This window comes from Mesocricetus auratus, unplaced genomic scaffold, assembly GCF_017639785.1.
Source record: "Mesocricetus auratus isolate SY011 unplaced genomic scaffold, BCM_Maur_2.0 Super-Scaffold_100057, whole genome shotgun sequence".
NCBI classification, from domain to species: Eukaryota; Metazoa; Chordata; class Mammalia; order Rodentia; family Cricetidae; genus Mesocricetus; species Mesocricetus auratus.
The window spans coordinates 1,895,794-1,907,393 of NW_024429233.1; the positions used below are offsets into that span (position 1 = coordinate 1,895,794).

General features: G+C 42.5%; 1 pseudogene; it reads left to right on the top strand.

Annotated features, from left to right (window-relative positions):
• Positions 1 to 8,898: 8,898 nt before the first annotated feature.
• Positions 8,899 to 11,375, top strand: LOC121136291 (annotated as a pseudogene).
• Positions 11,376 to 11,600: the final 225 nt, after the last annotated feature.

Below are 11,600 nucleotides of genomic sequence, written 5' to 3' on the forward strand. Positions count from 1 at the left end.
ATTTGAGGGATAGAAGTTAAGAATTGAGACTTTAAGTCTTGAACTATTTCTTTCATCTGTTTAATTTTTTTCTTGGCTTTCTTTAATGGGTTTATTGATTTCTTCCAACATTTTCTGTCCTTTACTTGATTTCTTTAGGGCAATTTTTCATTTCCTGTTTAAGAGCCCCTATCATCTTCTTAAAGTTATTATTAAGGTCATTTACTTATATTTCAGCTGTACTGGAATGTTCAGATTTTGCTCTTGTAGCATATCTGGGTTCTGATTGCTCTTTTGCTTGTTGGATATATTATCATGCTCACATTTACTCATCTGTTATTCCAACTCGTTTGAATTGTGTCTTTGCCCCAAGTAATGTGTTCTTTCAGGTGGTATGCCTTTTGAGCTGTGCCTGTTCTTCCAACTAATGTGGTTTGTGTCTGTTCCTATGTAGTATTCTGGAGTTGCAGGGGAGCAAGGGCCATGGGAAGGTCTTCAGAGCAGAGAGAAACAAGGCTTCATCTTTCAGCAGACTTTTTATTGCCAGCAGCTTGAGTGACGATGGAGAACTCATTCTGACTTTCTTATACACAGGTTCTATAGAAAGATGCAGAGAATAAACCCATTTAGTCATGCCCCACTTCCCCTTCCTTGCCTAAGCCATGGAGGCTTTCTTTCACTAACCTAGAATAGCTTGAAATCACGTATTGTGTATTAATCCCTATCTGACTTTCTCATAGCCATAAATCCCTCTAAGATATCTTGGAGATGAAGACCTCTGGGAACAAGTCTCTCTGTTATTTGACCAATCAAAATCTCTGTTCCAGTAAATACTAATGGTCAGGGTTATTAAAAATTGGAGAATGAAATGAGAACCAGATTCTTTTGTTGGCAACCATCTTTAAATATCTCTCATGATCCTCAAGAGCAAAGTGATATTTCCTTCTGCCAAGTATGCTTGGGATTCAATCAATGGAACTTGTTGGCTGAAAGTAAGAAATGGTTAGAATAGCCATTATTTGGAAAACTTTAGAACCTGGAGCCACAAAAGCTTCCAATAATTCTATAGGAGTTCAAATACTGGGAATTGTCATACTTTCCTGAGATTCATGGCCAAATTATGCTCTCTAGAACTTTTTTCATCTGCAGTTCATAAGTCTATAGTCACTTTGAATTAAATACCTTTAAGGAAAATCAGAGGTGTTGGTCAGTGCTTGCTCAATGTGCCTTAGCTCTTGAATATAACATTTTCAGCAATCTTTTAAAGGACACCGAAGTTTAGCTCCAGGTCTCACTAATCTTAACAATTACCTATATGAGGACTTCAAGGCTAGCCTTGGCTAAATGGAATTATCAGCTTCAGAAGAGCCACACCAAAGAAAACAACAACACAATCAGGAACACTAAGCTGACCTAAGAGACTGGTGAACCTGGGTAAGGTTTTGTCATCTTAAGGGGGGTGAAAACATTGCCTGCTCAGGACATACATAACAGGTTTTCAAATCCCAGCACATCCTGGTAGTCATTTAGGATCCAAAAAACAGTGCCTAGCCTGTACATGTTAACCCTTATAGGCCCATTTACAATCACAACTTCCCTTCATAGGCCCACCTCTCAACCAAATGCAGCTTTCTGATTGTATCACAAGGCATCTCCCAAAGCAGTACTACTTTGTCTTTTACATCCACGGCTTGAGTCAATCAGATGTGGGAAAGCATGAAATGCTAGACTGTAGTCAAGTCCCAAAAGCCTCCATAACACTACTCCCCAAACTCACAGCACTAGGATACTCTCTCTTCCTTACATTAATATGTTTGTAATTTTCATATAAATTCTCTCTATGTAACTCAGGCATATCAGAACTCATTATGAACCCTGAGCTGAGGTGGAAGTCTTAGTAATACTTCTGGCTGATTATAGTGGTATGAGATCTGCCTCCCTCAATCTGCTTAGTGCCTGGATTAATGGTGTGTGTCACATGATACATAACAGACCCAGTGAAAACTAATGGGGTTCAAGCTTAAGGTGAAAATCAGAGAAGGAAAGCAGTTAAGCCACTACCTCTTACCTTTACCTCAGGCTGAAAGAACTGATCCTCTCTCCACCAGCTCTCACCAAGTTTCAGACAGCTGCCTATCCTCTGTGTGGCTTCAGAATAATACTAAGACTGACTACTGAAGTCCCTGCTTCTACCTTTTATACTTCACTAGTGCTGGGATTAAAGGTGAGAAATGTGTTACTCTGTCCTGGGATTAAAGGAGTGCCTGGCATAAGGATAACTAGGATGGTTGATTTGCTATTTTGATCTGCAGTGGCTTTAATAAATCATGAAAAGTATTTTACCACTTGTGTGAGCCACCACCACCTGGGTAAATTATGATTTATTTTCCTTCTTTTTTGTGGTTTTTTTTAGATAACCTTTTTTTTCTGTAGCTTTGGAGCCTATCTTGGCCTTGAATTCAGTGAGATCCTACTGCCTCAGCCACTCAAATACTGGGATTAAAGGCATGCCCCTCTACCTCACAGCTAAATTAGCACTTCCTATATGCCCGCTTGCTGTGCTGTGTACAGGCTAATCTTGTAGCCTCACTTGTGTTCCAGAACATAGATGTGTCTAGATCTGGGAACTACCAATTCCGATGTCCAAGGTACACATGGGAACTAGAATGCAGTTACTTAGCATAAAATATCACTCATCCAGGACAAAAATCCCTGCCTGTTGTGTTTACATTAATTCAAACAAAAGCAGATGGATGACCTGGGAATGTGGCTCAAACTTGTGGCATATTTATATTGGGCTCACAACACCGCAACATATCCACCTACATAAAGACATAGCGAATCTTATTTGATCCCATAACCTGAACTCACCTGAAGCCACACTACAGAGAAATAGACTGGCCTGCAGTCCTCTTACTATGCACATAAAATGCTGCCACTAGAGGCTCCTGCCACTATGGCAGGAGCAGCATGCTAAATAATTGACCCAAAGACTGATATTGTTGTTCAAACTTCAAGTTGAATTTCAAAAATGCAAAGCAGCTAGCAACTAACTCTTACCTCAGTCTCAGGCAGTAAGGGCTGATCCACAGACAACCTCTGCACCAAACCTCGAACTGCTGCCTCTCTTTCCGGCCTGCAGAATGTATGACTGACACTGAATACTGAGGACACTGCTTCTATCTTTCATACCTCTCTAGTGCTGGGATTAAAGGTGTGTGATTGTGATCTGTTACTCTTTTACACTAACTCAATCTCATGGATCCCATGGTAGTCTTGAACTCAGAGAGATAACTCTGTCTCTCAATACGGAGTCCTAGGATTAAAGGTGTGGACCACCACCAATTAGCTTCTGCTTCAGGGATTAAAGGTGTGATCCACCACTGCGTGATCTCTACAGATTTAGGCTGATTTTGCTTTCTGTATCCTCAGTCAAGTTTTAGTAAATCGTAAATAATATATAACTACAACAAGGCAACTATGCACTGTCTGACAGCCAGATTCACTAGCCAGGCATCATAGCTAAAATAGGGAATCCAAACACTCTCAATGATAGGCAAGAGTATGGTAAAGAGGAGCTAGCCTGGGATACATATAGAATTCCAGTCAGAAAGCACACCCAATTGATCTCCTGTCTGCAGTGCAGGGAATACCATATTTTAAACAGCAAATAAAAGAGTAGATGTATTTGATACTGTTTGTGTTTAGCTAGGCCCAATCAATCCCTTGGATGTCCTCTTCCTGTAAGACACTATGCACTGGCATCTGTATTTTAGAAGTGCAGTCTTTTGGGTTCTCTCATTCCATCTAATGGTATCTGAACTACTGTACAGGAACACATGTACTCTCTCATATATGGATTTTAGACATAGATCTGGGCAGTGCCAGCCTACAATCCCATGGCCAGAGAGTCTGGGAAACAGAAACTTCATTTAGTGGCTGATCGAAGAAGAGGCAGACTCCCTCGGTTAAGTACTGAGCTGAACTCAAGAAAGCCAGTAGCAGAGAGGGAGGACTGATGACCAAAGGGATTAAGACTGGGCTGGTTTATCCCCCCAGAAACAGATGACCTGACAAAGGTTAACTCTTGAAACCCAGGCATCATCCTGGGAATCCAGCATGGGACTGATCAAGACCCCCTGAATGTGAGTGTCAGTGAGGAGGCCTAGGTAATCTATTGAGCCTTGGGCAGCATATCAGTACCCTTCCTGAGTATACACACGGACTTTGGACTCCCATCCAACAATGTGAGGTGCACTGTCACCCTGAACTCTTGAGGAAGGGTCTAGGCCCTGGCCTATATGAAATGACAGACTATGGACACCCCCATGGAGGGCGTCACCCTCCCTGGGGAAATGAGGGGATAATGGGGGGATTGGGGGAAGGGCACGGGAGGAGGGGAGGGATAGGGAGAGGGACATGGAACTGACTTGTGAAGCAACCTTGTTTCTAATGTAAATTTAAACTGAAAAATAAAAAAAAAGAACAGATACAACACTTGATCTTAGCCAAAAGCCTGAGAAGCCTATTCCTGATAGTGTACTTGATGTCTATAACCATCCTGGAGCCTTCGTCCAGTGACGATGGAAGCAGAGTCAAACACCCACAGTTAAATACTGAATAGAACCCAAGGAACCCAGTGACAGAGAGAGAGGAGCAAAGAGCAAATTGGCAAAGAATGACTTAGCAAAAACCAGCACAGACAGCTGATCCGAACAGGGGAGAGCTATTTGACCCCAGACCGACAGCTGGGAGGCCAGCATGGGACCGATCCTGACCCCCTGAAAGTGAGAATCAATGAGGAGGCCTGGGCTACCTTCCTATGGGGTCCTGAGCAATGGATCAGTGTTTATCCCTCGAATACTAACAGACATCGTGTGTACATAACACAAAGAAGGTTGCTCTCTCTGCCTGGACTCTTAGGGAAGTGCCTGGACTCTACCCTGAATGAAATGATAGACTCTAGATATCCCCTATGCGGAAGGAATTGGCAATAGGGTGGGAGGATGGGGGGGATGGTGAGGGGTGCAGGAGGAGGGGAGGGAGAGGGAACTGGGATTGACATGTAAAACAAGCTATTTAAAATAAAATAAAATAAAATAAAATAAAAAGACTTGTGCCAACTTGCCGATATCAAGTTTTTTTACTTAAAGACTTTTTTTCTTCCTTTTCATTTTTCATGTGTGTGAGCCTTGCCTGTGTGTATGCAACCTTTGTGCACAATATGGTGCTTGAATACTCTGAACACCAGAAAGAGGCTTTCCTTAGAACTGAAGGAAGAGATGAATGGGATCATGGAAATGAACCTGGGTTTTAGGCAAGGAGAAAATTTGCTCTTAACCATTGAGATATTTCTACATCTCTTCAATGTCAATTTTCTCTTGATTAGGCACAAATTACGTTTTATTTTTTATGTCTGTTTTTGCATGAATGTGAACATGCATGACACAAACCCAGAGGTGAGAAGATCAACTGACAGATTTAGTGTTCTCCATGCAGAAACTGAAGTGAGATCTTCATGGGGATGCAGGCACTGAATGGACCTGCTGAGGCATCTCAAGAGTGTCCTGTATCTCAAGGTCCAGAATTGAGGTACATGAGTGTGGATGCAGGAAAGTCAAAAGTTGATGGCTAGAATGGGGTTGGGAACTCAGCCTTCCAGGTACAGTTTATTCTGGAAATTGTCAGAATATGTTCCAAACAGTAAGAAAGGGCTGGGGTGAAGCCTGCTGGATGTAGTAAGGGAATACGTTTCATTATATTTCAACGTATCTCAAAATGCAAATAGAAAAGGCTGGGAGGCATCTCAGTGGTTGAGCAATTACAGCACATGTATTGTGTTCAATACTCATCACCACATACAGAGGTTAAGTAAAAGATTTATGCCTATGAAGAATGAAGCTGGGCTTGCCGGACTTTGTGCATACTGCAAGTTTTTAATGCCTAAAACCACAAACAGGTCGGTGGGGATACAAGGGGGGTTTGGTAATTGGTGTCATACCTTCATGCAAACAAGTACGCATGTGGCTGACTGGCTTGTTATTTATCTAAGGCTACCTCTGTGCCCTGGCTGATCTTTGTGACCGGCCTGGAAACTTGAGGTCTGGGAAATATTTTGAAGTTCTTGAGGACCATCTGGGGAAGATGCATATCTTTAAGTGCAGCTGCTCACGACCATGGACGGCAGAGCTTAGCAACTTTCCAATTGTTGGTGGTGGTATTGGGGCTCTTTAGTACCAGAAAGATCTGGATTTGTAGAGCAGCCTTGTCCATTATAGATAAGTCTCAAAAATACTCAAAGGAAGTCCATTGTGGTGGTTCTTGCCTTTAATCCCAGCACTTGGGATTACCCACATTTGCCTTCAAACCTGACTCAGGGCATTGTCTTTAGAATATGGAAAGATATGATCGGCCCTATGTACATCCCAGGCCAGTAACTCCATGCATGGCTCACTGATCATTTAATGATTTCCCAGGGGACACAAACTCTCCTATATCACTGACACCAACCTTGAGCTCACTCTGAATACCACACAGATATTGAATTGTTCCTTCTTTATCATACTCCTGAGTAATGGCCGTACCGGGCCATCAGAATTGGTAGTTCCCAGATCTAGGCAAAGTTGACTATGTTCTGGAGCACAAGTGAGGCAACAAGATCAGCCTGTACACAGTACAGCAAACAAGTACATCCTAAGTGCTGATTTAGCTGGGTGGTAGAGATTCGCACCTTTAATCCCAGCATTTGGGAGAAAGGCAGGGGATCTCACAGAATTCAAAGTCAGGATAGGCTCCAAAGCTACATTTAAAAAACCCATCTTAAAAGAAATACCAACAAAAAAGAAAAGAAATAATAATTTAGACAGATCTTGGTAGCACAAACCTGTGGTGGAATATTGTTCACAATTTATTAAACGACTCCAGATGAAAATAGCAAAGCAACCATCCTAGGTAGCTATAAACCAGCCATACCTTTAATCAGGACAGAGTAATAGAGTTCACACCTTTAATGCCTACACTAGAGAGGCATAAAAGGTAGAAGCAGGGTCTGCAGTAGTCAGTCTCAGTATTATTCTTAAGCCACACAGGGGAGAGGTAGCAGTCTGAAACATTATGAGAGCTCTTGAAGACAGGATCCCCACTTTTAGCCTGAGGTAAAGGTAAGCGGTAGTGGCTGGGCTGCTTTGCTTCTCTGATCTTCAGCTTAAGCTTGAAGCCAAATATTTGTCTTGGGTCTGTTATGTATCTTGCCACAGATACCATTAATGCAGGAACTCAGGAGATTGAGGCAGACAGATTACTGTGAGTATACTTGAACATGATCTGCAGAGCAAGTTCCAGGAAACAGAGAAATGTTGTCTCAAAAAATAATGCAAAAGACATCCGAATGCTCTCCAGGATCTCAGTTCTTTCTCATTGCTAAAAGTAGATCTAATCGACCTGAACATGCCCTGTTTAGATGCTCTTCTACAAAGATAGGAAGGTTCCCAGATGTAGATTCTACTCTTGTAGGCAAGGATTCCATAAAATGAAAGCAGAGACAAACAATGAAAATAATTAATTAATTAACAATAATAGACCAATATTTAGTGGGTTTTTTTTTTGGTTTTTATGAGACAGGGTTTCTCTGTATTATTTTTTGAGGCTATCGGTCCAGCCCGACCTGGAACTCACATAGATCTGCCTGCCTCTGTCTCCCAAGTGCTGGGATTAAAGGCGTGTGCCACCAACGCCCGGCAATACTTAGTGTTTTGAGGTCACTTGGGGAATTGGTTTTTGCTGGGGAATTGGTTTGTGCTGTCAGCATAGACTCAATTCTTTCTCTTTCCTGATGGGAGATCTAAACAATATGGTGTCACACACAATTCATACAACTACAATCAGGTTGGAGGAGTACTGAGACTTCCAGGTGAGCTCAGGGTGAAAAATGAGTTCAGATATGCATGAGTTACATCCATAGATTTTATATGAGAATTGCAAATGGATTAATGTATGGAAGAGAGTGTATCCCAGGGCAGTGAGTTTGTGGAGAAGTATTATACAGGCTTTTGGCACTTGACTACCATTGAGATTTCATACTTTCCCACATCTGATTCACTCAAGTCCTGGATGTAAGAATGCAAGTAGGACTGGATTGGGAGATGCTAAGTCATTCAATCAGATGACAGGTTCTGGCTGAGATGTGGGGCTATGAAGGGAAGTTGTGACTGGAAAGGGGGATATAAGGGTTATCATGGGCATGCTAGGCACCCTTTGTTGGATACTAAAGTGACTACAAAGGCCTGCTAGCATTTGAACACCTGTTATGTGTGTCCTGATCAGATGAACCATTCACCCCCATCAGATCACACAACCTTAGTCAGGATCACCAGTCTCCCAGGTCATCTTAGTATTCCTGATTTTTTTGTTGTTTTGTTTTTTGTATCTACTTTGAATTTGAAATTTTCATCTGGTCCAGTCTAGCCTAGAAGTCCATATGTAGCTTATAGATATGAGTTCTGAGACTTGGAGCAAACCTGCTGTGTGCTTTAATAGAATGCTGACATTGATGTATTCAGGACAAAGGAACATTGAGCAAGGACTGACCAACAACTCCAGTCTACCATAAAAGTATTTAATTCAAAGTGAATATTTACAAATTGTAGTGACTCTATCCATTTCTTGTATTCTCTCAAGAAGTTCTGTTGATTGATTGACTACCACGCACACTTGGCTGTGGGGCCTTTAACTTTGCTCTTGAGGTCATGAGACACACCTGATGATGGTTGCCAATGAAAGAGTCTGTCTATCATTTGATTCTCCAATGTCTCATTGTCTATTTCAGTAGGATTCAGGGGAACAGTGGTTGTGATTGGAAGAATAACCGAAAGGGTTTATTCTCTGGATCTTTATATAGTGCCTGTGTATATTAAGTTCAGGATGAACTCTCCATCCTCGTTCAAACTGATGGCAATAAGAAGTCTGCTGAAAGATGAAGCAATTGCTATCTCTGCTCTGAAGGCCCTGCCCATGGAACTCTTCCCACACCTATTCCAAGGGGCCTTCGATGGCAAACAAACATCCTGAGGGCCATGGTGGCATCCTGGCCATTCAGATGCCTTCCTGTAGGAGCCCTGATGAAGACCCCTGACCTGGAGATCTTGAAGGCTATGTTGCGTGGCCTTGATTTGCTGATTAAAGAGAAGGATGGACTGAGGTAAATGAGAAAATGTTAGCATGGAGGGGAAGTGTGTGGATGTAGGGAGGTGACTACAGAGTTCAGAATGTGATCCAAATTGAATCAGAGCTTTCTTAGAGAAGTGAATAAGTAAAAAAAAGTTCAGTGGTGGCTGGAGTGCAGTGTTAATAGACATAAACACATAGAGCAACTGTACCTCTGCTATTCTGCCCCCAGCCACTAGAAATGGAAACAATCTTGGTTTAAAGAATGGATTTAAGGGAAGTCGATGTGTGAGGTTTAGGCAAAGTGTACATTGGTAATTCTGTCATTTCATTCACTGTCTTCTTTGACGAACAGGAGTTGCAAACTAGAAGTACTTGATCTTCTGGAAGATAACTTCTGGAAGGTTTGGGCTGGAAAAGAGGATGTTGTCTGCTCTGCAGATGTTGTTAGTGAGAGTCAACCAGCAGTGTGTAATCCCATTCCATGAGGAAAACAGGTTGTGACTGTGATGATGGACCTTTCCCTGAAGTCCAGGGATCTCTGTAAATCCCTAAAATATTTCCACTGGTGGGCTAAGCAGAGGAAAGATGCACTGCAGGTGATCTGTGAAAAGATGGAGTTTGGGGCCCTCCCTGTCTATAAGCCCCTCAAGCTGCTGGAGGTATTTGAGCCAAGTTCTATACAGGAGTTGGAATTGAATGCACACTGGGACCTGAGAACCCTTGCGATGTTTGCCCCTGGCCTGGGTCAGATGAGAAACCTTCAGAAACTCTTTGTCAATAAAATCTTCACACCTTTGGATTGGTTTAGGAAACAAGAGATGAAAGAATGGTCTTTTAGAGAGATCATTTGGCAGTTCTCCCAACTCAACAAGCTCCAGCATCTCTATTTGAATGGTGTCTTCTTTCTGAATGATAGACTGGACCAAGTGCTCAGGTGAGGAAGAATGGAGAACTAGCTCTGAAGGGCAGAGAGGAGATATTCATTGTTACATAAAATATTAGTGCATACCTGGGGCTTCCTAGTCACCCCTGAATATACACTCATATGACCTGAGGATGACTGATGTCCATTCTGTTCCTCTAGTATCCATGATCTAGAATAGGTGTTTGTTAGGGACCCAGATGAGGAGAAAGCAGATCTTCGGAGGGGTGCAGTTTTCAAGTCCTTGTTGCCCTATGTCAACACTGTCCTCTGCACTGATCCACAGTTTGCATTTGTCAATGATTCTCCAAGGGGCAGGTGCTCTTTGAGCACAGGTAGGGCCTGAGTCAATGGAAAATGACTGAGAGTGATGAGGTCCCCAGGAAAGCCCTGCAAGCAACACAGAGGCTGTGCTAGGATGGTGGGGTCATTGAGGCCAGTGTTGGCACACACAGGGATGTCACTAAGTTCATCGAGGTGGTCTTTCTTGCTCCAGTGATGATACAATTTGTCATCTGATGAGGTTTTGTGTTTGTCAGTACAGAAGGAACAGATTTGGGGACGGAGACAGTCACAATAATGGTGTATATGTTGGTAATTCTCCATCAGGGAGCATCTTAGGTTTGGGTTTCATGATGCTATCGTTGAACTTAGGACTAATTAGCCTCTACTGCATTGAAGTCTTTTTCCTTTCTCTACCACTATTAGACTTACTGAGGTAAACACCTTTGTCTTTCTGTAGGTACTTGGAGAGTCCCTTAGAGAATCTTGCAATCACTCGCTGCATGCTATCTGAATCAGACATGAGGTATCTGTCACAGTGTCCAAGCGTCTGTCAACTCACATATCTGGACCTGAGTGGTGTCACTTTTTAAAATTTCTCTCATCCACTCCTAGGAAGACTGTTAGAGAGACTGACAGCTACACTGCAGACATTAAAATTGAAGGATTGTAAGCTCATCAACTTCCAAATCGATGACCTCCTCCCAGCACTGAGTCAGTGTTCCCAGTTGGTTGAGGTGAATTTTGGGAAGAACTTCCTGTCTGTGTCCAGTCTTCAGAAGCTCCTGCAGCACACTGCTAACCTTAAAAACTGGCCCTAGAGATGTACCCTGCCCCTACTGAAGTCTATAATGCCATTGGTGATGTCTTTCCAGGCAGATTTGTCCAGCACTGTTCTGAACTCTTGGAAACTCTCAGAGGTATAAGAGAGCCAAAAGAAATCTATATTGTGAGTAAGAGATGTCGACACTGCCAGACATTCTGTGTCTATGACTTGGAGGCCTTGCTCTGTTCATGTTGGGAATAAATGATGAGATATCACTGCTGTGCTCTGAAAAATGAAAGCCAGGACTCAAGTGACTCAATAGAGACACAGATCAGGTCTATTCAAGGGGTTTCAGATTCATTTGGAATCAATACTTTTCATTGATTCAGATGAGAAAGAGAAGTATTGACCTGGAGAATCTGTGGCCCTTTATCTGCTGAGGGTCAACAGTGAAGACCCAATCTTGGACAGAAAAAGAGATTTGAG